The sequence below is a fragment of the Schistocerca nitens genome, chromosome 2, assembly GCF_023898315.1.
Source record: "Schistocerca nitens isolate TAMUIC-IGC-003100 chromosome 2, iqSchNite1.1, whole genome shotgun sequence".
NCBI lineage: Eukaryota > Metazoa > Arthropoda > Insecta > Orthoptera > Acrididae > Schistocerca > Schistocerca nitens.
This window is the reverse complement of record NC_064615.1, coordinates 309872801-309898523: the sequence shown is the minus strand read 5'-3', so window position 1 is coordinate 309898523 and position 25723 is coordinate 309872801.

The following is a 25723-nucleotide window of genomic DNA, read 5'->3' as shown; positions in this document are numbered from 1 at the left end:
CGTTATGGGAAAATAACCCTTTAATTTTGTTAGATCCCGGGTATGCTAACAGATAAGCCCAGGGTTCGGAATTTGTAGAATGATGTATGGGCCAGTATATAATAACTCCCATTTCTTTATACTCTTCTTTATTAAGGATGATTTGGTATGTCTTTTGACTAGTACCTTCTCTCCGACGTGGTACGCCTGTACCCTTTTGATTAATTTGTCATATTGTTGTTTTCTCTGATCAGCCTTTTGCGTCGTATTTATGATGGCTTGTCTTATTTTTTCGTCCCAAGGCATCTCAGTTTCCTGAGTTTTGGGCATATGTTCAGTCCAGAAGTTTTCTTCTTTTGCCTCGAACATCAGTTCATGAGGTGTATAACCAGTGGAGGAGTGGGGCATGTTGTTGTATATCTGCTCAAATTCTTCCACATAATTTGCCCACGCAGTCTGCTTATTATGGCAATAGCTCCTCATAAAGCGATTGAACTCTCTAAAAATTCTCTCAACCAAATTGCGTTGTAGGTGGTAAAATGATGTTAGTATGTGTTTCACACCGACTTGAGACAAAGCTTGTTTCCATCGGAGTCCCGTGAATATCTTAGCATTGTCTGTTATTATCGCCTTAGGTATACCAACATGTGGAAGATAATCCCTTGTTAATCTTATTACAATTACTTTGGCTGTAGCCGCCTTTATCGGGTATAGCTTTACGTATTTCGTACACACATCAAGAAATGCCAACACATATCTAACACCTTCTCTTGAAGTAGGTAACGGTGCACACAGATCGCACGAAATTAATTCTTTTGGTTCTCGGACTAATATAGAGCATAATAGGTGCTTACTCCCTTTTGAATCCGGCTTTGCTTTTTGACAGATTATGCATTTCTTCAAGACCTCATGCACTCTGTGCTTTATGTTGGGAAAATAACAGTACACACTTATCTTGTCTGTACATTTTGTCGCACCGAAATGTCCCCAGGTTAAATGGGTGAACCATACGAGTTTCTCTATTTACGCCTCAGGTATACAAACACACCAACGTACTTTGTTTGGCCTTCCACAGCGGAAAAATAATACGCCATTTACCAGCTTGTAATAATTTGCCATCTGATCCGAAGGTTGCTGTTGTAACCTTTGAATGACACTTCCCCATTGAGCATCTCTTTTCAGTAACTATGCCATATGCGCACACAAATTGACGTAGTACGTCTTATATGGATTTCCCTGCAGCAGCAATACAGGGAATTCTGAGTTACTATTTACTTCAATCTCTTTAGTCAAACCCTGTGGTGACCTTGATAGAGCGTCAGCAATAATGTTTTGCTGTCCTGAGACAAGCACCATCTTAAATTGGTATTGCTGCAGAGCGAGAGTCCATCTAGCCAGTCTGGGGTGTAACAGTTTACACATTTGTAAAAACGTTAATGATTGATGATCGCAATATACGACAGTCTTTGACCCATATAGATAATAATGAAATTTTTTAAATCCCCAGATGACCGCAAGAGCCTCTAATTCCGTCGTCGTGTAAGATCGTTCACAGTTGGACAAAACACGACTAGCAAACGCAATAGGACAGAAGGTGAGTTGTCCATTTATCTTGCGAACCTGGAAAAGGCACGCTCCAATACCCACATTCGAAGAATCTGTTGACAAGTAAAATTCTTCTTGCATGTCCGGAAGGTACAAAAGCAGTGCATTTACTAATTGCTTCTTTATCTCTTCGAATGCTTCTTGACACTCTAATGTCCAGAGCCAGGGCACATCCTTCTTCAACAGACTATTTAGAGCTGCTGCGTTCATGGCCTGATTTGTTATGAATCTTCTAAAAAATGAGGCAAGGCCCATAAACCCTTTTAATTGCCTCCTATTCCTGGGCGTTGGAAACTTACTAATTGCAATTAGCTTCTCCTTGGTTGGTAAAATTTCCTTTGCGTCAACTATATGCCCCAGGAACTTGATTCTGTATACTGCAAAATGGGATTTCTGTAGGTTAGCAGTTATTCCCGTGGTTTTGAACACGTCCAACACTCGGTTCAGTAAGGTAATATGCTCCTCCCAAGTTTTCGACGCAATAAGCAAATCATCAACAAACACTGTTATCCTGCTTCTGAGTTCTGGGCCTAGTGCATAATCTAGAGCTGCTATAAAGATTCCAGCACTTATGTTGAGTCCGAAAGGAACTACGGTGAATTGGTAACTTCTTTCGGAATAAATGAAAGCTGTTTACTTCCTTGATGACTCATCCAGCTTGACTTGCCAATAAGAGCTCCGCAAATCAATGTTCATCAAATATTTGACATCCTCGAACCGTTGTATAAGTTCGTCTATGTTTTCCGGATGTGTTCTCACTGGAATTATGATTTTATTTATTTCTCTGGCGTCGAGTACCAGTCTAACAGTCCCATTTGCTTTTGGCACGACTAACAATGGGGAGCAGTATGGGCTTGTAGAGGGTTCGATCAAACCCCATTTCAACATGCGATCTATTTCCTTTTGAACTTGAGCCTTTAACCTCCAGGGAACCGGATAGAAAGTTCTACAATAAGTTTCGTGCGGCTTAATAGTAGAGATGGCATATGTCTCCCTTAATAACTCCTGGCCTTTCATCAAAAACGTTTTCATACGTTAATAATAATTCATTGAGCTGCTTCTTCTGATCTTCGATAATGCAGTCTGATTCATTTAACTTTTCAAACACTAATTGACCGAAATCTCCTTTGACTTGGAACTCATTAATTACGTGCTGTTTAGAATTTTGGGCCGTCCTGATTACTTGCACACTGATCCCACAATTATATTTTCTCGTAAGGCTTTTTTTTTTCAACAACTCCAACTCAATTTCTTGTTTATTAACATTCAACCAAATTTTTCCTGTTTTGAAATCTATTCTGCATCCATATTGAAGTAGGCTGTCGACTCCGATAATGCAATCTACCACCAAATTTTTCACAACAAGGAATGTACTTAATATTGCTACATTTCCGAATTCCACACCAAGTAGTGACTGCACCTTTACATTAGCCGATCGAGCCCCAACGGCGCCTATTATTTTGCAATTTTGAAGTGGAAAGACTGGTACTCGTCTTATATTTCTGATCCTGTTGAATAGCGCCTCCGAAATAACATTTGTGGTTGCAGCTGTATCTAAAACCGCCACTATAGGTACGGTCTACATAATGACTTGCACTTCGGCTACTGCCACCTGCTCCTTATCCCCATCTTGTGGTTGTAAGTCCTCGGTCAGTTCATCTTGTAAGTAGGCTGTTTATGTTTTCTTATTGGCAACGTTACGTAGCGCTCTGTATGAAAATCACTGGCTGTGCTGTGTGCAGTCTGTGGCTAGTTTCCATTGTTGTCTGCCATTGTAGCGTTGGGCAGTTGGCTGTTAACAGTGCGTAGCGTTGCGCAGTTGGAGGTGAGCCGCCAACAGTGGTGGATGTGGGGAGAGAAATGGCGGAGTTTTGAAATTTGTAACACTGGATGTCATGAACTGCTATGTATATTGTGATTTTTCAACACTATTAATACATTGTTTGTTCTCTATTAAAATCTTTCATTTGCTAACTATGCCTATCAGTAGTTAGTGCCTTCCGTAGTTTGAATCTTTTATTTAGCTGGCAGTAGTGGCGCTCGCTGTATTGCAGTAGTTCGAGTAACTAAGATTTTTGAGAGGTAAGTGATTTGTGAAAGGTATAGGTTAATGTTAGTCAGGGCCATTCTTTTGTAGGGATTATTGAAAGTCAGATTGCGTTGCGCTAAAAATATTGTGTGTCAGTTTTAAGCACAGTCTTGTATAATTGTTCAAAGGGGACGTTTCATATGTCGACCCTTAGCCGAGGATACCTCACTGAAATCTTCTGATTTTTCTCTTGTAGTTTGTGTAATTAGTGTAGCTTTTGTTTATTGCTAGCACGTAATTGTAGAGAAAAGCTCCTTTGTAGTTGCAGTCTTTCATTGTTGTACAGTAAAACAGTTGTGGCATGCATGTAGATTTGCACAAAGTATTTCGCAGCTGCAATTAACTAGATATTATTTTCAGTGTTATGTTAATGTGTTCTCTTATTTTTGCTCTTCAAATTGTGCTTTTCTGTGTTATCGTGTGAAATATTGTGACAATAATGGCGTGTGAAAAACGTAACACTAGGCTCCAAAGTAAACTGAGAAATAATAGTGACGACGAACGTAGTTTATCAGCACCGCTGTGTAATGAATTAACAGACATTCAAAGTAGTAATTTGCTAACTGTGCATAGGGAAATGGAGCGGGCGGCAAATAATGGTGTAGACAGAGAAACAAGTAGTGAACAGGGAAGCATTATCGATCGATCGGTCGGCAACAGCTCACCTCAGGAATCCGAAATGACAGAACACAATATTGCAACTACTGTAGACTCAGGTTTTGGGTCCTCACCGTTTTCTCAAATAAGTCAAGACACATTTTCTGCTCGTCAAAATGTAAATGTTGCCGGTGCAAATGCACTGCCGAAAAGCATAGAGGAACAGATTCCAGACACTAATACATTACTATTGCAATTAATGCAGCAAATGAAACAAAATCAGAGACAAACACAACAGCAGTTAGACACAATGGAACAAAATCTTCAAAAGTTAGACACAATGGAACAACACCAGAGACAAACACAGCAACAGTTAGACACAGCGGAACAAAATCTTCAAAAGTTAGACACAGTGGAACAAAATCTTAAAAAGTTAGACACAATGGAACAAAATCTTCAAAAGTTAGACACCACGCTTGAACAAACACGTGAAGATTTAACTACTGAGTTACATAACATCGAATCGAAATGTCAAAAAGTCTGTAATGACGTAAAAACACAAATTTGTGAGCATTTCCAACCTATTTTTTCGCGTCGTGAAAATGCATTACAGAATCACGAAGCAGCCATAAAAGAACTGCAAACTATTGTTCATGAAAATCGCGACACCTTGCAAGCTAAAATTGACTCAGTTGCATCTACCGATTCGGTTACGCAACTTGCAAAAACTCAAGAAAACTTAAAGGACACAGTAGATACGATTTCAACACAAATGGACACTCTGAAACTTGGTTCAGAAAAACACACTGAGGAAATAAGTACACTATCGGAGAAAGTAGCCGAAATTTCGGATCAGTTCACTAACTTATCTGCAAAGGTAGATGATGATCTGAATGACACAAGACCTGTAGCCATCACTGACACAGAAGAGTATGAACAAATTAAGAAATTCAAACAAAATCAGAATCAAATTAATACGCAATACAAAAGAGAAATCCGGGAAGTACAAGATCAGTTGGCACAAGTAATACAAAAATTTCATAATTCAGAGGACACTCGCGCTCCAACACGGGAAGAGGAACTTAGAAATACGGAAAAGCCACAAAATAATAACACAGGGCATTTCGGAAATTATGAAAGAAATTGGCAAGGTGCACCGAATTTTGAGATGGAACCGCCGACACGATGTAACAATGACCGATATGCTACTCGCCGACACGATGATTTTGACTATAAGCTGTTCATTACTACACGTAAATTCAAAACATTTAAGAATTCTGCCAACGACATTCATCCACAAGCGTGGCTCGATCAATTCTCTCATTGTTTTCCTCCCAACTGGTCATTGGAGCACAGGTTAGAATTTATGTGTGGCTACTTGGAGAATGAACCAGCTGTAAGAATGCGATCGGTCATTCACGATTGTCACAATGAAGGAGATTTTTATCATGCCTTCCTCTCAGCATATTGGTCTCAAGCTACACAAGACCGAGTAAAACATAGCATCATAATGATGAAACATTTCGAACAATCTGAATTTTCCAGTCTTGTGAAATATTTTGAAGACATGTTGCACAAGAATCAGTACCTGTCAAACCCATACAGCCCTCAGAACTCATCCGCATTTGCTTAATCAAACTGCCTGAACATTTACGACATATTATTTTAGCAGGACGTTGCAAAGACGACGTTGAAGCTTTTCAGGGACTGTTACAAGAACTGGAAATTGACACTGACAATGGCGGAACGCGAAAACAGGAGCACAACAATTACAGATCACATCCGTCACAATTCCGCGATGACAGAAATAATACACGACAAGGCTATTCTTTCAACGTAAATCGTGACCAAAACAGACACCACCGGTATGACAAACGTTGGCAGAGTAGTAATAATTACAGGAAAAGATCACCTCTCCGCAGTAATGACTATCACAGAGACAATCAGAGAAACAGACAATATGGGAACCAAAATAATTATTATCAAGGGAGACAGAATAACTTTAGATGCAACGGTCCAGCGCGCAGTTACGATTCAGGGAGAAATTCTCCACCACGTGACCGACAAGAAAGAAACAATGGAATCTACCGACATGACGACAGACGATATGATCGTAACGACAGACCTGAATTGCATCAGAACTGGCGGGATTCAAACAGAGCAGGGCCCTCTCGACAAGGTGAATTTGTAGAAGTTAGGTCTCCAAATCCCAATAACGACCCGCGCCAATAAAGACACAATAGGCAATGACTCATACCGCTGGCAGTCACAAAACGTACTTATGAAACTGACGACGCAGCTGCCATAGCTAGTAATTACGTAAAAATGGAAGACATTAGGGACATCCTACTCCAGGAACACGACGTAAAACATAACAACATTGCATATCCTGTGATTCACATTACTGTAAATGACGTAAAATTTACGGCAGTACTTGACTCTGGCAGTCCCATTTCAGTAATTAGTGAAACAGCTTTTAGCAAATCCAACAAATCGAACGATTGCCCCACACTTCCGTTATGTAAGATTAAATTACAAGGTGCAATCTTTGGAAAAAGTGTAGATGTACGCCAACAAACCAATTTAGAATTCTTTTGCCAAAGCCACAGCTTCTCTATGAACTTTCTTATTGTTCCATTATTGTCGACGGAAATTATATTGGGAGTAGACTTTTTGAATGAATACAAAGCAGTCTTAAACTTTCACGATGCTGAAATAAGTTTAGAGAAGGAAGGTAAGTCAATAGCTTTGAAATTTGAAGATTGGCTCTCAAACCATGACGAGGAAATTAATCGGCTTTACCTTCTGGTAGACAACAGTTCGGAATTTTCTACGGAACTAGACACTAACAATCACTCTGCAAGTACTGACAGGGATGATATCGACGGCATATTTGAAATTAATGAGTTAATTCAGAATAAAATTCAAACAATTGAGAATTGTAATGATACTGATAGGCAGGACCTTTTTGAGATTTTACAAGCACATTCCACAGTTTTTACTCACAAAACAGGCACAATCAAGGGATTTCAATACCAATTTCGTGTTCGTGAGCATACTAAATTTTGTGTTAGGCCATACGTAATTCCAGCACGTTATAGGGACCGTGTTAGAACAGAAATACAATCTATGCTTGACGAGGGCATTATTGAGCCTGCAGTAAGCTCATACAACAATCCATTACATGTTGTTGAGAAGAAAAGTGGATCGATCAGGCTTGTCTTAGATTCGAGACAAATCAATACTATCATTATTCCTGAAACAGACAGGCCGCAAACGTTGGAAGAACTTCTTCAAAATTTTAATGGTGTAAAAGTGTTGTCTTCCATTGACCTCAGATCCAGTTTTTATCAGATCAAACTTCATCCAGAATGTAGAAAATACACAGCTTTCCTTTGTTTCGGCGTTTGTTATCAGTTTCGGAAACTTCCCTTTGGTTTGAACATTTCTTCAGCAGCATTCATTCGCGGGCTAAATTCCATATTACCTGAGTTCTTAAAACGTCACATCACCTTATATGTGGACGATATTCTAATAGCAGAAGCTTCATGGGAACAACATAATCGCATCCTCAACAGTTTGTTACGTATTTTTGCAGAATCTGGAATTACAGTTAACTTGGAAAAGTCTGAATTCGGTAGGTCAAAGGTGAGGGTTTTGGGACATATTATTTCTTCTGAAGGCATTCAGCCGGATCCTGAAAAGTTAGAAGCAATCAGAGCCATTCCAGTTCCATCCACAAAAAAACAAGTCCGCAGTTTTCTAGGTCTCGTAAATTTTTACCGTCGTTTTCCGAATATGCAAATTCTTGTTACACCAAAACTTTGTTCTCTTACTGGAAAAATACTATTTGGAACTGGGACGAACAAGCACAGTTGGAATTCAATTCTTTGAAAGAATCGCTACTTAACGCGCCAGTACTACCTGATCCAGGTCTGTCACAAGATTTCTGCCTTAGCACGGATTCTTCTAAAGTCGGTCTTGGCGCCCATTTGTTTCAAGAAGCCATAGAAAATGACACTACCATTCAGAAAACCATTGCTTTTGCTAGCCGAGTGCTAACAAAATCTGAAAAAAATTATTCCGTTACTGAATTAGAAGCTTTATCTATCGTTTGGGCATTTAACAAATTCCGTTTCTTTCTTTCTGGTAAGCACGTAAAAGTATACAGTGATCATCGTGCATTACAATTTCTTGTGTCTTCAAAATTAAATCATGACAGGTTAAAACGTTGGGCATTGTTTCTGCAAGAATTCCACTTCACAATAGTCTACATTCCCGGCAAGGAGAACATTGTTGCGGACGCACTGTCACGCGCACCGGCTGGGCTTGAGAAAAGTAACACAGAAGGCAACCTCGAGAAAAATTTCAGTATTCTTTACATTCAGAAAGTCGCCTTTGAAAACTTCATCACCACATCTTTATAGGACATTGCTCATGAACAAGATAAAGATCCGATTTGGAAAGACATCAAGAGCAAATGGCATGAAAAGACACACACACAGATTCGGCATTATTATCTGGTTAGAAACAACATACTGTTCAAACGCTGCACTGTTGATGACAAGCTATGGGTACTTTGCATTCCTGACGACTTTGTTAATAAGCTCATTTGGTACATTCATTTCAGCTATGCACATTTTGGCCCACGAAAATGTTATCATATTCTTCGAACGACTTGTTATTTTAACAATATGGAAAAAAGAATTCGAAGAGTCTTGTCTATTTGTAAACTTTGTCAAAAGGCGAAACCATCTACTATCTCCCATCGTGTTCCGCTGTTTCCTATCATTCCTTCTAAATTAAAAGAATTTGCTGCTGTTGATCTCTTGGGACCGCTTGTCAGAACATCTAATGGATTTTCATGTGTTCTAGTCGCTGTTGAACTTACTTCAAAATTTGTTTCTTTCACACCGTTACGTAAAGCCACTGGACAGTCTGTATCCAACGCCTTTGTTAAAAATTTCTTACGTGAAGTTGGACACGTTAGTAAAGTCATTCCAGATAACGGACCGCAATTCAGATCTGCTGTTTGGTCACGCATGCTTCGGAATCATAAAATCAAACCTGTTTTTATTTCATTGTACTCACCACATTGTAACCCCTCCAAACGGATTATGAAAGAAATCAATAAGCTTTGCAGACTTTATTGTCACAGAAAGCATCAGCATTGGAACAGATATTTACACTTATTTCAAAACGTGCTGAATGAAATGCCTCACGACTCCACTGCTTTACCACCTACTCTTGTACTGAAGAATGAAGAACCACCGAACAGAATCAGAGAGCTTGTACCTTTCCCGAATACACGTAAACTTCGACACAAAGACATAATTGATTTGGCTATTATAAATATAAAATCTGCAGCAGACAAAAGGAGAAAACTACACAGTAAAGCAAATGCAAAGATTTTATATATTGGTCAGAAAGTTCTCATTAAAGCTCATTCATTGTCACATAAGAAGAAACACATGAGTCACAAATTCCTTCTAGTTTACAATGGACCTTACAGAATCCGACGTATACCACATGATAATTGCGTTGAAGTTGAAACTGTGCGTACTAGGAAGAGTAAAGGTTTACACCACATTTCACATGTAAAACCGTTTATTGAAAGATAATCTGCTTTTTAACTTTGTCTTTGCCATAAAACGCTTCACTTCACATTACTAGTATGTTTTGTCAGACTTTGAATCTGTTAACATGCAACAATGTTTGAAGTCAAATATCCAGTCAAGAACCAAGAGAACTTATTTAATCAGTAATTACGAATACATTGTTATAGTGACAACACAGTGTTATTGTGTGTACATTCTTGCTTGTTAGTTGCGCGATTACGTAACGACTATAAGGCTCACATACTTAGAACATTTACCAGTACTGCTAATGAGATTTTAATGCAACATTTTGGTATACTTGAAAATACATTCTGGATTTAAAGTACTTTCTGTGAGATACCAGATGACACAGTGGTTAGTTTATGTGACAGCTACACGATTTTATCACGACGCTACTAATGAGTGACAATTTACAATGTTGCTTTTGCGGTGTATCTGTTTTATATCTGCACAGTTTTTCTGAATTCTTCTGTAAAGTAAAACATGTTTTAGTAGTAACTTTTGTGGTATAGCTACAATGAGACAGCCTTTTCCGTAGCACAACAATACGTTACAGTACAGTACTTTCTTCATCACAACAATAAGCGTAACAACTACGATATCTGTACGCAAAGCATTTCAATTTTGTTTATCATGAGGTAAGTACATTGGCTTCTGCAGAACTTAGCTTTCGGAGGACGATAACTACGAGACTTCCACAGAGATTATCTTACAACATGATGCACAGTTTAGCGCTACAGTACACGTATTTGAGTGATTAATTTCGCACTTAAAACATTTATTTTTTAAGATATTTGAAGTACAATGATACAAGGGTTTTCCGTGATACATTTCATTCCATTGCTGTAATCTGTAACACCTGAGGATATAATTACATTAATCCTCAGGGGGGTACACGCTTACTTTGTGTACCATGTGATTGGCAAGCACAAGGAGCCCTAGCTAATATGGTATTTGCTTATACAACTTTACACATCGGTACCATATTTCTCTAACACACAAATTACACAGCTATCTGATTATTTAACTGAGAGATAAACATTTTTGTTACTACATCAGTGACACATGTTTATGCAATTACACAGTTGGGTAACTTCACATTTATGAAATTGTATTTTATATGTACTTTGTGAACTCTTCATACTTTTTCAGAATCATTGTGATACTATGAGAGCTTTTAATGATGTATTTGGTATGGGATCATGATTTTAAAGTACGTTTGAGGTAGATGACACTATTGAAATGAGCAGAGAATTTTTTTAGGTTTTGAAATTATTGGAGGAAGCTACGACGATTTTGAGAGTTGACTGAGGTGTTATGATGTTATTATTACGATGACTATGTGTATTATGCTGTTGCGGTATGTTTATGATCAGTAAGCTGATGCTATATGAGTTATTTGATTGTGCTACATATCTGTTATGATGAAATATTGAAGAAGTGTCGACGAATAAGGTAAGGAATAATGAGTAGTGGTTAGGGACTTTGGTTTGTGAAAAAGGTTGTTGGAAACCAAGAATCGTACTTTAAGAGTTATGAAATGTATGTAAATGCGTGAATGTATTACAATGCCAACGAAAATTTTTTGGACACCGTTATATCAATAGGATTTTGTTTCTACAGATTTGTAACGCTAATTCTTGACCTGTGAAATATTTTTATATGAGACTGTCACTGTAGCGGAAACTGCTGTCGTAAATATTTCGGTAATAAAGCTAAGTGACCACCTTCACGTAATGCGTCGTGGTCACCCAGCTGCCTGACGCCTGTAAAAAAGCCATTAGTGTGTGCCTTTCAGAGGCACGGGTGGAGAAAAAAAAAAAAGAGGCCATTATCCTCGCTGTTGACATTCCTTTGTAGAAAGCAAGGTAAATACGACACCCTCAAACTTGAAAACATGATTACACTGTAGAGTTCTTAATTTAGGTTATTTACTGAAATGAAATGATGAGAAACATTTCATGTCTATTGTCTTGCTAGTACAAAGATTGTTTACTGCATTATGAAATGCCATATGGCTAGCGAATGACGTTTCACGCCTTGCTTTGCCTATTTTGTTTAAATATTTTCTGTCTACAGATCGAGTAAATAATATTTTTTTTCAAAAAAAATGAGGGAGCACAAAAAGACATTTACCTTCACAGGAACTGCATACATAATTTTCTTTTCAAGTACTTGGTAATTTATTTTGTGGAATAAGTTGTGGTGCACCACTTTAATGACATAGATATTAAGATGTGAATGTACATTTCCCTTATCTGCATTGTTGCCTTTAGTGTACTATTTTTTCTGCTTGAGCTATGTCATGTTTAGATATAAGTTATTGCATTTGCTGCTGCTGTTTGCCAGGTGTAGTGCTACTAAATTTCGCTTTGCATTACTCTGTTAAGCCAGTTTTACTACTGATTTATTTTTCTTGTTTGCTGCTCATTGCCTTATATTAGTTGTAATACTGATACTTGCTTTGCCAATTTGAATATTTTGTCATTGCTGTTTGTGTTAACTGTTTTGTGCTGCTGCATTGCCTCGTCCCTTAGTTTAGCATCTGAGCTCAGTAGATTTAAGTTAGCTTAAGATGGGGTAGGCTATATAAGAGAACGAGTTGTGATGAATTGGAAGAAATGCATTGAGAAGTTATATGACAAAGATTTTGGGCCAGAATGAGTATTGTACAATGAGAAATAATTATTTTGAAAGAAATATGAATAGAATACAGAAAGGAGGTATAGGTAGGACTTTTTGGGAATAATGAAGAACGAAGGGAGATCTCCAAGAAGTAAAGAATGTTTTTTTTGCAAAATACTGCAGTAAAACAATCCCTGTGCTTTCCCCTTGTGTTTTTACACTTTGTGAATTTGTGTTTCTCTTGTCTTGATGTGTTTAGCTAATAAGATTTATGTCGTAGAATTTTTCTGATAATGTGTTATTTACTTTGTAAAGATGCTTAGACATTATTTATTCTGTTTTGTTTTAATGCTCATGTGTGAAGTTGATGTTTCAAAAGTTATTCTGATCTTTTATGTATGAACTTGTGTCATAATTCCTGTAACACTGATGTATATGTTTATTTCTATTCTTTTGTAAAGCCCCTATTACTTCAAATGTTATCTGTATTATTATGTTTTTAATGATGTATTTTGTACCGTTGTTATTGTATACTTATGTTATAAAATTGTAATTGATACCAGTTCATCATATTATTAACTTGTAAGTTACATTTCACTGCAAACGTTTCTGTTGGTCATAGTATATGGACAATATGTGAGAAGTAGGGACTGTTAGTGTTTGGACGTGTGTTAATAATTCAGCAAGGGACTGGATGACAACATTGCTGGTTCTAAGGACAATTCCAAAAACTTTGTGAGTGCACAAGTGGTGGTTATGGACTTGCTATATTATCCGCAAGACTCTTCAATGGTGATTGTGCACCTGCACAGTCACAACAGATGGCTGCTGGCCATTTCTACAAGGACTACAGTGGGTCTACACCTTTGCTGACTCACCAGTACCATTATTTCTACAAGGACTGCAGTGGGTCTGCACCTCTGGTGAGCCACCAATACCGTAATCTCTACCAGGACTACAGTGGGTCTGCTCTGTGATGACCTACCTACCAATACTCTTCAAAACTTCGACTGACTCTGCTGTGAGTTCGCTCTGTTGTGGCCCATTACCTGTCTGCATGTCAAGAGTCAGCACTGTCTTTCCGTTGGAAGGACAACACTACTTCTTCAAGACTACATGGAAATCCACTACTTCCATGTGCATTTTCTTTTACTGCTCAGACTTTGAGAAAAACACTGCAATTTTTACTGTGATGAATGATAAGGACTGTCTTTATGGACTGTGAGAAAATTTTAGCTTTTGACCAACATTGTATCAATAAGTGTGTGCATTTGATATCTTTGTTATTGTAATTATGAAAAATTTTATCAAATCATTATTGGGCACTGCCCAAAACAATTTGTAAAATTTTTTGTGGGGAGCATGGGGGCTATGTAAGTAGGCTGTTTATGTTTTCTTATTGGCAACGTTACGTAGCGCTCTGTATGAAAATCACTGGCTGTGCTGTGTGCAGTCTGTGGCTAGTTTCCATTGTTGTCTGCCATTGTAGCGTTGGGCAGTTGGCTGTTAACAGTGCGTAGCGTTGCGCAGTTGGAGGTGAGCCGCCAGCAGTGGTGGATGTGGGGAGAGAAATGGCGGAGTTTTGAAATTTGTAACACTGGATGTCATGAACTGCTATGTATATTGTGATTTTTCAACACTATTAAGGTAAATACATTGTTTGTTCTCTATTACAATTTTTCATTTGCTAACTATGCCTATCAGTAGTTAGTGCCTTCCGTAGTTTGAATCTTTTATTTAGCTGGCAGTAGTGGCGCTCGCTGTATTGCAGTAGTTCGAGTAACGAAGATTTTTGTGAGGTAAGTGATTTGTGAAAGATATAGGTTAATGTTAGTCAGGGCCATTCTTTTGTAGGGATTATTGAAAGTCAGATTGCGTTGCGCTAAAAATATTGTGTGTCAGTTTTAAGTACAGTCTTGTATAATTGTTCAAAGGGGACGTTTCAATTGAAAGGTGGCTACACTGAGCCACAGCGCCAGAGATCGCTAGAGAGCATTGTTCCGCCGCCTCCACTGACAGTGATTATTGAGATGTCGTAGTGGGCAGTGCTTGTCCAGGACTCGTAGTAGTCAGTTGGTGTTCAGATGTGCTAGTAGCGAGTGCTTGCTGAGATGTGATACTGAAAAGTTCTTGTTGAGATGTGGTAATAGCGAGACGGTGTGGAGATATATTGTAATTATGAGAGTGATTTTGGTCAATATATGAAGGTAACGAAACTTGATTTATTTTTCATTATTTCCATGTTTTAAATAATGTGTCATTACAGGTTCAGTCAACAAAGCATCTGGCTTGTGTTCTTGGATTAGAGTGTAATTGTGGTTCTCTTGAGTAATTATGGTATTTGTATTTTCTTTAATTAATTCAGTATAATGTTATTTAAAAAATTGTTGTGTTGTTGAAGAAGAACCGTGCCAGATGCGTACGTTGAGTCATACTTCCACACACAGAACAGTTACACTTGTGCTTTGGTTTCGTAGGTTTTATAGTTGCTGGGGACTTAATTAATTAACTGTGTTAATGAAAATTTCCATTTCATTCTTTGTTATTGTTCTAAGCAGTCAGATTGCGTAATAATAATAGTCAGGGCCAACCGTTACGAGACTTCGTAATCGGACAGACAGCTACTAAAGCAAAAAAAATTAAAATTATTTGCATTAATATTTTTATTAAGCCCCCATGCACGTGGCGACCGCTGCTTCGGATCGTCCCTTGGAATTCTTCTGATTGTAGAAATAGTGGACAGTAGCATTGTTGTAGTAATTTGTAGTTTAGTAATTATAGTCTGTTTTGCATGTGTAGATTTGGTAAGTGTCATTCTTATAATGGTATTTTTTCTCTGAATTTGATTTGTTGTCTTGTATACGCGTTTGACGACTTAGTGCAATTATTTCAATTGTTCGTTAATCGTGTTTGAGGGAAACATTTCGAGTGAATGGTATTGTTGGAGATAAAGAGTCATTGTGTGTAATTTCCGTACAGTGACGAGTTTTGTATGCTTTGTAAATGATTACGCGATCGATGAAAAAGGCAAAAAAGATGAATAGTGAGAATAACGAAATTGTTAACATGGCGAACTCGCCAACAGAAGAAAACAGTATGATGGATAATGAAGTGGAAAACAATGTAATAAGTCGGGAAAATAGTCCGGAACCAGTTCAAAACTTTTCACAATCAAAAAATTTTCAGAATACGATATTAACGACAGAAGATATGCAGCGGTTGATGAGTGCAATATTAAATTTGGGATCACAGTTACGATCTGAATTGAAAACAGATAGGGAAACAATGGTATCACAGTTTCGATCTGAATTAAAAAATGATATGAAAGCAATGACAACACGGTTATGCTCACGAATAGGGACATGTTTCAAAAATACGAATGATGAATCAAACAAAGAAATTAGAGAAGAAGTACAACCGATTTTGAAGGCTCACAATAATAGTTTAATTTCAACAGAAATCAGACAAGAGGAACAGGACAGAGAACGGGAAGAAAAAGATCGCGTGATAGTACAAAAATTTTCAGAGATGAATTTACAACGTGCAAACGATAAGGAAGAAATAATTGAAAGAATCAAGGAATCCGTACCAAACGACTTAACGCAACAGTGTGAACAGTTAACTACTAAATGTGACAATACCGAAAACCGAGTCGCGACACTTACGGAAGACGTAAATAAACAGAAAGAACAATTAGGTGACTTATCGGAAAGAGTTGAGGAGATTTCAGATAAATTGACAAATCTTAGTTTACATGGGGACAGAGATTCAGATGATACAGCTCCATTACCATTTGCAGAAACCGAAGAGTACCGGAACATAAATAAGCATGTTGAAAATCAGGGAAAATTTAATGAACGCGTTAAAAGGGAAGTTGAGGCATTACGAAAGCAAGTCAAACAAATTGAAGGCGAAATCGTAGGAAAAGACAGCAGAAGAAATTTAGAATCACAGATAGCAGAGGGGTTTGAAGAAAGTAATTTATTTCATTTACGGGACACAACAAGAGAGCGCCAGGCGCGCGAACTTGACAATAATCGACATTCAAACTGGAACAGACGCGGTAGGTCTTTGTCGCCGCGAGGCGGAAACTTTGACTATAAACACTTTTTGACTGTTCGGAAATTTAAGATCTTTTGCAATTCTAGGAATGACATACGTCCATATTCATGGTTGGATCGATTTACGTGCGCACTTCCGCCAGATTTGCCACTGAGTCACAAACTGAAATTTATGTGCAGCTATTAAAGTCCTCAGGGGATTCACTACACTAAGTGAATATGTGCCGTAGCGATCACAGGGCCCCGAGCTGTAGTGGTGCTATTTCCCTTTTAGTTTTCTGCACCGCTGCCCACTCTTTCACTATTCTTTGCATCTATAAAAACAACTCTTTTACTATCCATCTATCTAGACAGTAGGTAAAGAATAAGCGGATTTGACTGTTTTACCCAAAAGTGACTTTGGAAATTACCGTTTGGACTTATTGTATCTTCAGCAGCATTCATTCGTAGCTTAAATGAAATTTTACCTGTTTATCTTCGTGACAATATTACTTCTTATGTTGACGACATTCTTATTGCTAAACGTTCTTGGAGTGAGCATAACAAAATTTTGGATTCATTATTACGTATTTTTGCACGAGTTGGCATGACAGTGAACTTGGAAAAATCAGAATTTGGTCGTTCTCAGGTGAAATTTCTCGGTCACATTATTTCTACAGAAGGTATTCTCCCTGATCCAGAGAAACTAGACGCTATTCGTAATTATGCTGATCCTTCCACAGAACATGATGTTCGTAGTTTCCTTGGAGTTTGTAATTTTCTTAGACGCTTTGTTAGATTGGATGATTTGGCCACACCTCATTTACACATTTCAGTTATGCGCACTTTGGTCCCAGAAAATGCTTTCATAAATTACGAGAAAATTGCTACTTCAGTAATATGGAAAAACGTATTCTATCCGTTCTTGCCAAATGCAAATTATGTCAAATGGCTAAGCCGCCAACTGTTTCTCACAGAGCACCGTTGTTTCCTATCATTCCAGCGAAATTAAAGGACATGGCTGCAGTCGATCTGTTCGGTCCAGTGGTTCGTTCTACTAATGGTTTTGCGTACATTTTCGTAGCAGTGGAGTTGACATCAAAATATGTGTGTTTTACACCTTTACGCAAAGCAACGGCTCGTTCAGTATCTAACGCTTTCATCAAACATTTTCTTAAAGAAGTTGGTCATGTTGATAAGGTTATATCAGATAATGGATCACAGTTTCGCTCTAAAATTTGGCTTCGTACTCTACGGCGTCGGAAGATTAAACCAATTTTCATTTCACTTTTTCACCCTCAATCTAATGCTTCAGAGAGATGGATGAAGGAAATAAATAAATTGTGCCGTCTTTATTGTCATCAGAATCACAGAACTTGGGATCAGTATCTTCATATTTTTCGAAACATTCTGAATGAACTTCCTAATGACTCAACTTCTTTACCGCCTCTATTGATATTAAAAAATAAAGTACCAACAAATCGCATTTCTGAAATCGTTCCTTTTCCGCCTTCACGGAAACTGCGGCATTCTGAAGTTGTCAACCTGGCTCTACGAAATATTGCTTCTGCGGCTGCAAGAAGAGAGAAATCAGCTAAACGTCCTGGTCGTTTAAAAATCTTGTCAGTTGGTCAGAAGGTGTTAATTAAGTCTCATTGTTTGTCTCATAAAGGAAAAGGCTTGTGTCGCAAATTTTTTCTGCTTTATAACGGTCCATATAGAGTTCGCAAAATTATTCATGATAACACTGTTGAAGTAGAAACTGTTAAATCTCGACGCTCTAAAGGAATACATCATATATCAAACGTTAAAATTTTTGTGGAATGACATACTTGTGAGAAACTAATAGCTATACGTAAACATAGAGAGAGTACAAGGATACCGCGCTGTCTTTGTCGGCGGCACATACTCAAAGCAACAGTCAGTCTGCGCGCCGCACAAGGCAGTCGTTGACCGCAAACAATCACTTTCTACGTCACGCGCCTACAGCTGATCGAGCGCTCAGTGCGAATGCACTGACACACGTAAACCAATACACAGTCTAATTTCTCCGACTAAATTCTGTATAAAGCTATAAGGACTTAATAAATTATGTTATTAACGTTCAGTATTTTTCAGGATACGGTTGTATAAAGTATTTAAGACCTTCAGGTAAATTCTGTGCGTGTCCGACGTTAAGACGACTTGCTTTGGAGAAAATTTTCAGGAAGAAGGTCATTTCGAAGAAGAAAGTAATAAACAAAAAAAAGGTAACGATTAATTGAGTTTATTTTTCAGGTAACATAATTTCACTTAGGTACGTACTTTAGACGTAATTTGCTGCTCGCGATTACGTGACTCATACTTTGTGCTAAATTTTATGTTCTATGAATTTACTTGTGAAGCGACGTGCTTGTGTACATTTACTGATTTTGACAATTATTGATTAATGAACAGTGTTATTACTTGCGTATATTATGCATCGCTTGGCTGCTATGCTTTTTCACTGATGTCATATTTTTCTATTATGTGCCTGCTGTGCTTATTTATTTAAATTATAATTGTCACCTGATTAATTGTGCTGATGTGGTTAGATATGTAAGTTATACTTTGTGATTTATCTGCTTGCGCCTTCATGTTTACTTATTAAGATTACATATAAACATTTATTTGCTTATGCTGATATGATGCTAATGACCTGTTTATTATGATAGATAACATATTTGCTGCCTTGCTTATGGATTGCATATTTACACATTTCTGTTTTGTTGTCATAACTACTCTTCAATTTAGTATATAGAAATGCTGATATACTGTGTACAAACATAGAGACTAGGTTACACTATGGTATTAATTGTAGATTATTCGCTTGGCAGAGCCTTGTTATAGGGATTGTGCTGCATCCACTTGTTGACATTCTGTTCTCTACTGGTATATTTACTCGCTATTGCATGTTTTGCTTACGCTCAGTGCCTTATATTTTTAAGATAAGAAAATGAACTGCTATAATTCGACGAACGACATTAGTACAAGAAACTTCATAGAGGTCACATGAGCTGAGGTTTTAGGGAAGCTGTATAAATTTATGTTACTAGGAAGGAAGCTAACGACATGACATACCAAAACTAGGTTTAGACCATTGACAGTTATTACACTGCGTTTTTCGTGAGCAATTGAAATAGGAAGCGACAATTGACACAAAAAATACTCCACATGTTTGCTTCTGCTATGATTCTTGAAGTGGTGTACACACTGTGAAATGTTATGATCATTCACACTCCGTAATCGTACTTAATTACTGAGAGTTATTCGAACTAAGGTCTGTTAGAGGTCATGTATGCATTTCTTTTATTTAATGATGGACAAGGAACCAAAATGTATCTTATAATTTATAATGAGTAGAAAATTTGGGTCAGATGGATTACACAGAGGTTGTGTGTGGACACTGTGTCTTCGGATTGTATGGGATGATGAATTGAAGTTGCACTAGGATTTTGTCTGTACTTGTTCGAGGAGACTGACTAGAGGAAAGAGTTGTTATGGAAGTGAAATGATATTGGTGCTGAGGTTTATATGTATCGACGTATTATTGAGGTATTGAGATTAGGTGAAGTAGATGATTATTGGAGTTTTCGTGGACAAGAGGTAAGGTAAATGAGGTATTATTGAAATATTGAGATTATGTAATGCTGATGATTATTGGAGTTTGGTGGATAAGAGGTGAAGTAATTGAGGAGCATATTTTTTTTGTTGGTCTATATGGAACAAGGAGGATGAAGGTGGCAGACTAGAGCACTCAAGTACAAAGAAGATTGTCTACACACACACTTTGTTAAATCAATAAGCAGTATATACTTTTTTTTTTGGGAGAGGAAGCATTTGCATATCTTGGTACAGTGACAGTTGTTCAGCAACCGTACATTTTGATCTGGCTTGGCAAACATTGGTCTTGACATGATGACTATGACGTTGACTTAACTATTATTGACTGTTATACATTGCTGCCACTAGTACTTGGTACACATGATGAACATCAAATCTTGGACAGAGTTACATTTACACAGTTAACACTATTCAATTACACAGTAGTACTTAATGTGGATGAAAGATGAGTGGATGTGTTTTGTGTGTTTTCCTTTTCTAATCCTACCCACCTATCTCCTAAATATTATTTTATTTGTTGGTAGTGGCTTGCACTGACACCCATAAATGTTATAGGTTTACTGGTATTTGTGTATTGTAATAGTTAATAGGACAATTATCTGATATCATTTGTGTGTTTGTTATGATTTGTATGTTTAGTGTAAAAGCATTGTATGTGCATTCAAACTATTGTTCATGACTGAACTGTCTCAGTAGTTATGGTGAATAGTATGGACTGTTACTTGCACCTTTTCTACATGATTGGTGCTACAAGGATATGTTTAATTTCTGCTGATGAACTGTGTGATCAGTGATTGTAAAAAAATTATGGACTGTTACTTGTACCTTTTCTACAATATTGGTGCCACTAGGACATGTTTAATTTCTGCTTATAAACTCTGATGAACAGTGTGATCAGTGACAGTGTATTTTATGGAACTGCTTCTGCTGAGAAATGTGACTTGTTGCTGTGTGTACCTGCTCAGCTTTGCTGGTGCCACTGATGGACTGCTTCTATTGAAAAAATGTTACTTATTGGTATTTGCACCTGTTGACCATTGCTGAGTGCTACTGCTGGAACTGTCAACTGCTTATTCTTGAGCTATGGAAAGCGTTTATGTGAATATTTGTATAAACTGATTTTTTGTGTATTACTGTTTGTGAAAAGTTATGAGACTCTTACCTGCACATATTCGTCATTGCTGACGCTATTGATTGAATTGTTTAACCACATAATACTTGTGTAAATTATTATGTAAAGTCACATGTATGAAAGAATTTGTATTGCTTACTGTATTCTATATAATAGGTTTTTGAAAGGTCAGTGCAAAGCCAAAATTTTATCTAGTTATATGATATTTACGTATTAATATTATCTTTCATTTTTGTCTGTATTTTTTTTGACGAATTTGGTGGTATTTTCACCACCAATGCTGGCAAAAATACCATAAAATTCTAGCCGTGGAGGAAGGGCATATGAAAGGTGGCTACACTGAGCCACAGCGCCAGAGATCGCTAGAGAGCATTGTTCCGCCGCCTCCACTGACAGTGATTATTGAGATGTCGTAGTGGGCAGTGCTTGTCCAGGACTCGTAGTAGTCAGTTGGTGTTCAGATGTGCTAGTAGCGAGTGCTTGCTGAGATGTGATACTGAAAAGTTCTTGTTGAGATGTGGTAATAGCGAGACGGTGTGGAGATATATTGTAATTATGAGAGTGATTTTGGTCAATATATGAAGGTAACGAAACTTGATTTATTTTTCATTATTTCCATGTTTTAAATAATGTGTCATTACAGGTTCAGTCAACAAAGCATCTGGCTTGTGTTCTTGGATTAGAGTGTAATTGTGGTTCTCTTGAGTAATTATGGTATTTGTATTTTCTTTAATTAATTCAGTATAATGTTATTTAAAAAATTGTTGTGTTGTTGAAGAAGAACCGTGCCAGATGCGTACGTTGAGTCATACTTCCACACACAGAACAGTTACACTTGTGCTTTGGTTTCGTAGGTTTTATAGTTGCTGGGGACTTAATTAATTAACTGTGTTAATGAAAATTTCCATTTCATTCTTTGTTATTGTTCTAAGCAGTCAGATTGCGTAATAATAATAGTCAGGGCCAACCGTTACGAGACTTCGTAATCGGACAGACAGCTACTAAAGCAGAAATTAAAATTATTTGCATTCAATATTTTTATTAAGCCCCCATGCACAATCTGCCAGTAATCGTCCATCATTATACGTTAGCATGGGTACACATATCCTGTTGCCCCTCAACCAATTGTTGACCGCTCCTCCGGGGCACGAGTGGGTCCTTACGAGTTTGTTGGATTTTGATTTGTCTGCTGGTTGACATCATCCTTCACTTAGGTAAGTACCGGTTGACTCGGAGATGTCCGTCACCACTGATGTTGGCTATTTCAATTCACTCCTCCCGGCTGATTCCAATTTCTATTATTGTTATTATTCCAGGCTTGGGGTCTGAAATTTCTTTCGTTCCTCCACACGGGGTTGTATCTTTTCCCGTTCCTGTTGTTCCTTGAATAGCCCCTCGCAAGACCATTGCCGGGATTACTATTGAGATTTTGAGGGGTTCCTCCATTATTTAACGATCTCTGTTCATTCCTTCTAAGTGTCGATTGATCGCCATTGGTATAACCCATACTTCCACCTTGCCTACCGTTTGGCGGATGTTCTATCGCCCTATATTGGAATCTGTTATTATGGGCTTTCTGGTTGTTCTCTTCGATAATATCTATATGGTCTAACGTCGTGAGGAACGACTCCAAATCTTTGCTGTTGCCGTAAATCAATTGATTCCGGATGCTAGTTGGTAGTCTTGCCTTATGTATGTTTATTATGTCTGGCAAGGGCATAGGTCTGTCCCAGTATCTCGTTTTATTTATATATTTTTCGAAATACCTTCTAAGGCTTCCTTTCGAAAAGGAGAAAGGCTCTGGGTAGAGCACCTCCTGCCTTAGGCGTTCCTGTTCCCTTCTGACCAGAACTTTGCTAAAAACGCCTTCTCTAAATCGTCATATGTCGGGCAAACAGAAGTCATGTCCGAGGCCCAGATCGCCCCCGAACTCTGTATATATCCTGTAACAAAACTGATCTTCTGCCACTCCGACCAATTTCTGGGTAGCACTCCTCTGAAACTTCGAATAAAAACAATTGGATGGACCCCCCCCCCCCATTTGTCAGGGTTAAAAATCTGGAATTGCCGATGCTTTATCATTTTTTCTTCGGCATGCCAAAGGCTTTCGTAATCTCCGGTAGATAAGAATTCACGCGAACAAGCAGCTTGTGGCAATTTAATGTTTGAATTACTTGCACAAGTCGGTATTGTGTGCGAATGGGCAGTAACTGGCTCTATAGTCGTTGCCAACTTCTGCTGTTGCCCTGTATTCATTTGTTCTGAGCTTTGTTGTGAAGCGCGCATCGACTCTTCTATCGTCTGTTTCCAATGCTCAAAATCAGCACCTAACTGCTGTCGCACCTCCTCAAGTCCTTTCGCAAACAAATTCTCCTCCTGTTTGCCAGATAAATTCTGGAATGCTGCCTTAACATTTTGCTCAACGTTTTCACACATTAGCCTTTTGTTTTCGAATGTGATTTCGGATAATTTACCCGTTAATACGTTAATTTGGTGGTCTATAACGTCTTGACGCTCTGTCAGATGTTCAACGCTTTCCTTTAGGTTAGTCTGTGTACGTGTCAATTCAGGAAGTTGCGCAATTGCACATGTCATGGCTTCTTGCTTTTGTACTAATTGCGGAACCATTTCCACTTGATCCCGTACGGTATCAATCTTAATAGCCACATGCTCCTTCAATTCGATACGTACGCGCTGAGTCGATTCCTCACATTGTGCTTTCACCAATTCTATTTGTGCAGTTAATTTTCGTTCCGTCTGATCTTTGAGTTCCTTGGTCTTCGCCTCTATCTGCTGCTCTAATTCGGAAAAACTGTCTTGTAACTGCTGCTTAATCTCAGTCTGGACTAATTTCATCTCTTCTTGAGTTTGAGTGACTGTCACTAATTGAGCTTTAATATCAGTTTTCAGATTTTCCTGCCCTTCAGAAACTGAGGCTAATTTTGTATTCAAATCATTTTGCCCTTCAGTAACTGAGGCAAATTTCGCATTAATGTCGGTTTTCAAAGTATTCATGCTCTCGGTTATCATCTGCATCTGTCTCATGATAATTACCAATGGGTCTAATCCCTTCTGCGTACTTGCTGTTACACCCGCAGCCGTGTCTACAGGGCGTTCTGTTGCGCTATCTGTAGCCATCGGTCCTACAACAATTCTTACTGCTTCATTATTATCAGTGCTAACAGCTGAAGGCTGATGCGTGCTGCTTTGCTCTGCTTGACTCATCCTAAACATTGCCCTAATTAAAACCATATAAATGTTCTACTGTCACTATATGTAACTCCCTTCACACAAGAGTACTTCTGTGTCTAATTTCTTAATGTACATATACAGATAAATGCAACTGGGACAGGTCAATCAAAGCACTTCCAATATCTAACATGAACACAAATAATCAATATTCAAATATCAAATAACACTAAACAGAAAAGCGTATACTTCAACTGTGATAGCAAGCTTTAATAATAAAAATTAGACTTGGTCACTGTTTCTATGTTTCGATACAGTGTATCGATACGTGGAACTGTTTCAGTGTTTCGGAACGGCTGTGGTTCACTGTTTCGAAACAGTGGTGTTTCATTCCGCCCCTGTCTCGGATAACCGCACCAGATTCGATCTCAAGCCAGACACAGAAACTGTATCGTTGTTTCAAAATAAGGCTGTTTCAGTCCACCTGAGCTTGGAACTGACTAATTGTATCGAAACAGTGATGTTTCATTCCGCTCTGTGTCGTACGAGATTCGGGCTTGGCACAGGTACTGAAACACAACGTAACACTTCATGAAACACTTTCAAGAGTGTCGAAATCTTTTTGACAAGCAATAGCATGAAGCTTAAGATATCCGAAAATAAACCTTCGTTTCTAGCTGACTGTCCTATTACGAAATGGCGTAATATCTGCTTTATAAACACTAACCAAACAGTAAAACAACGCATACTATTCACATACAAAATAATAAATGTGTGAAAATGATTCGATTAAATTACACTTTTTTTATAACATACGGTTCTCTTTTCATCTCACCGAGCGAGGTGGCGCAGTGGTTAGCACACTGGACTCGCATTCGGGAGGACGACGGTTCAATCCCGCGTCCGGCCATCCTGATTTAGGTTTTCCGTGATTTCCCTAAATCGCTCCAGGCAAATGCCGGGATGGTTCCTTTCAAAGGGCACGGCCGACTTCCTTCCCCATCCTTCCCTAATCCGAGCTTGTGCTCCGTCTCTAATGACCTCGTTGTCGACGGGACATTAAACACCAATATCCTCCTCCTCTCTTTTCATCTACGGTAATCATATTAAGAAACGCAAGTAAGCCTACAACATTTTGAATAAAAAAAGGCCCAGAGTGACAGTTACTAGACATATGCATAAATTTGATGTAGGTATAATTGCAAGC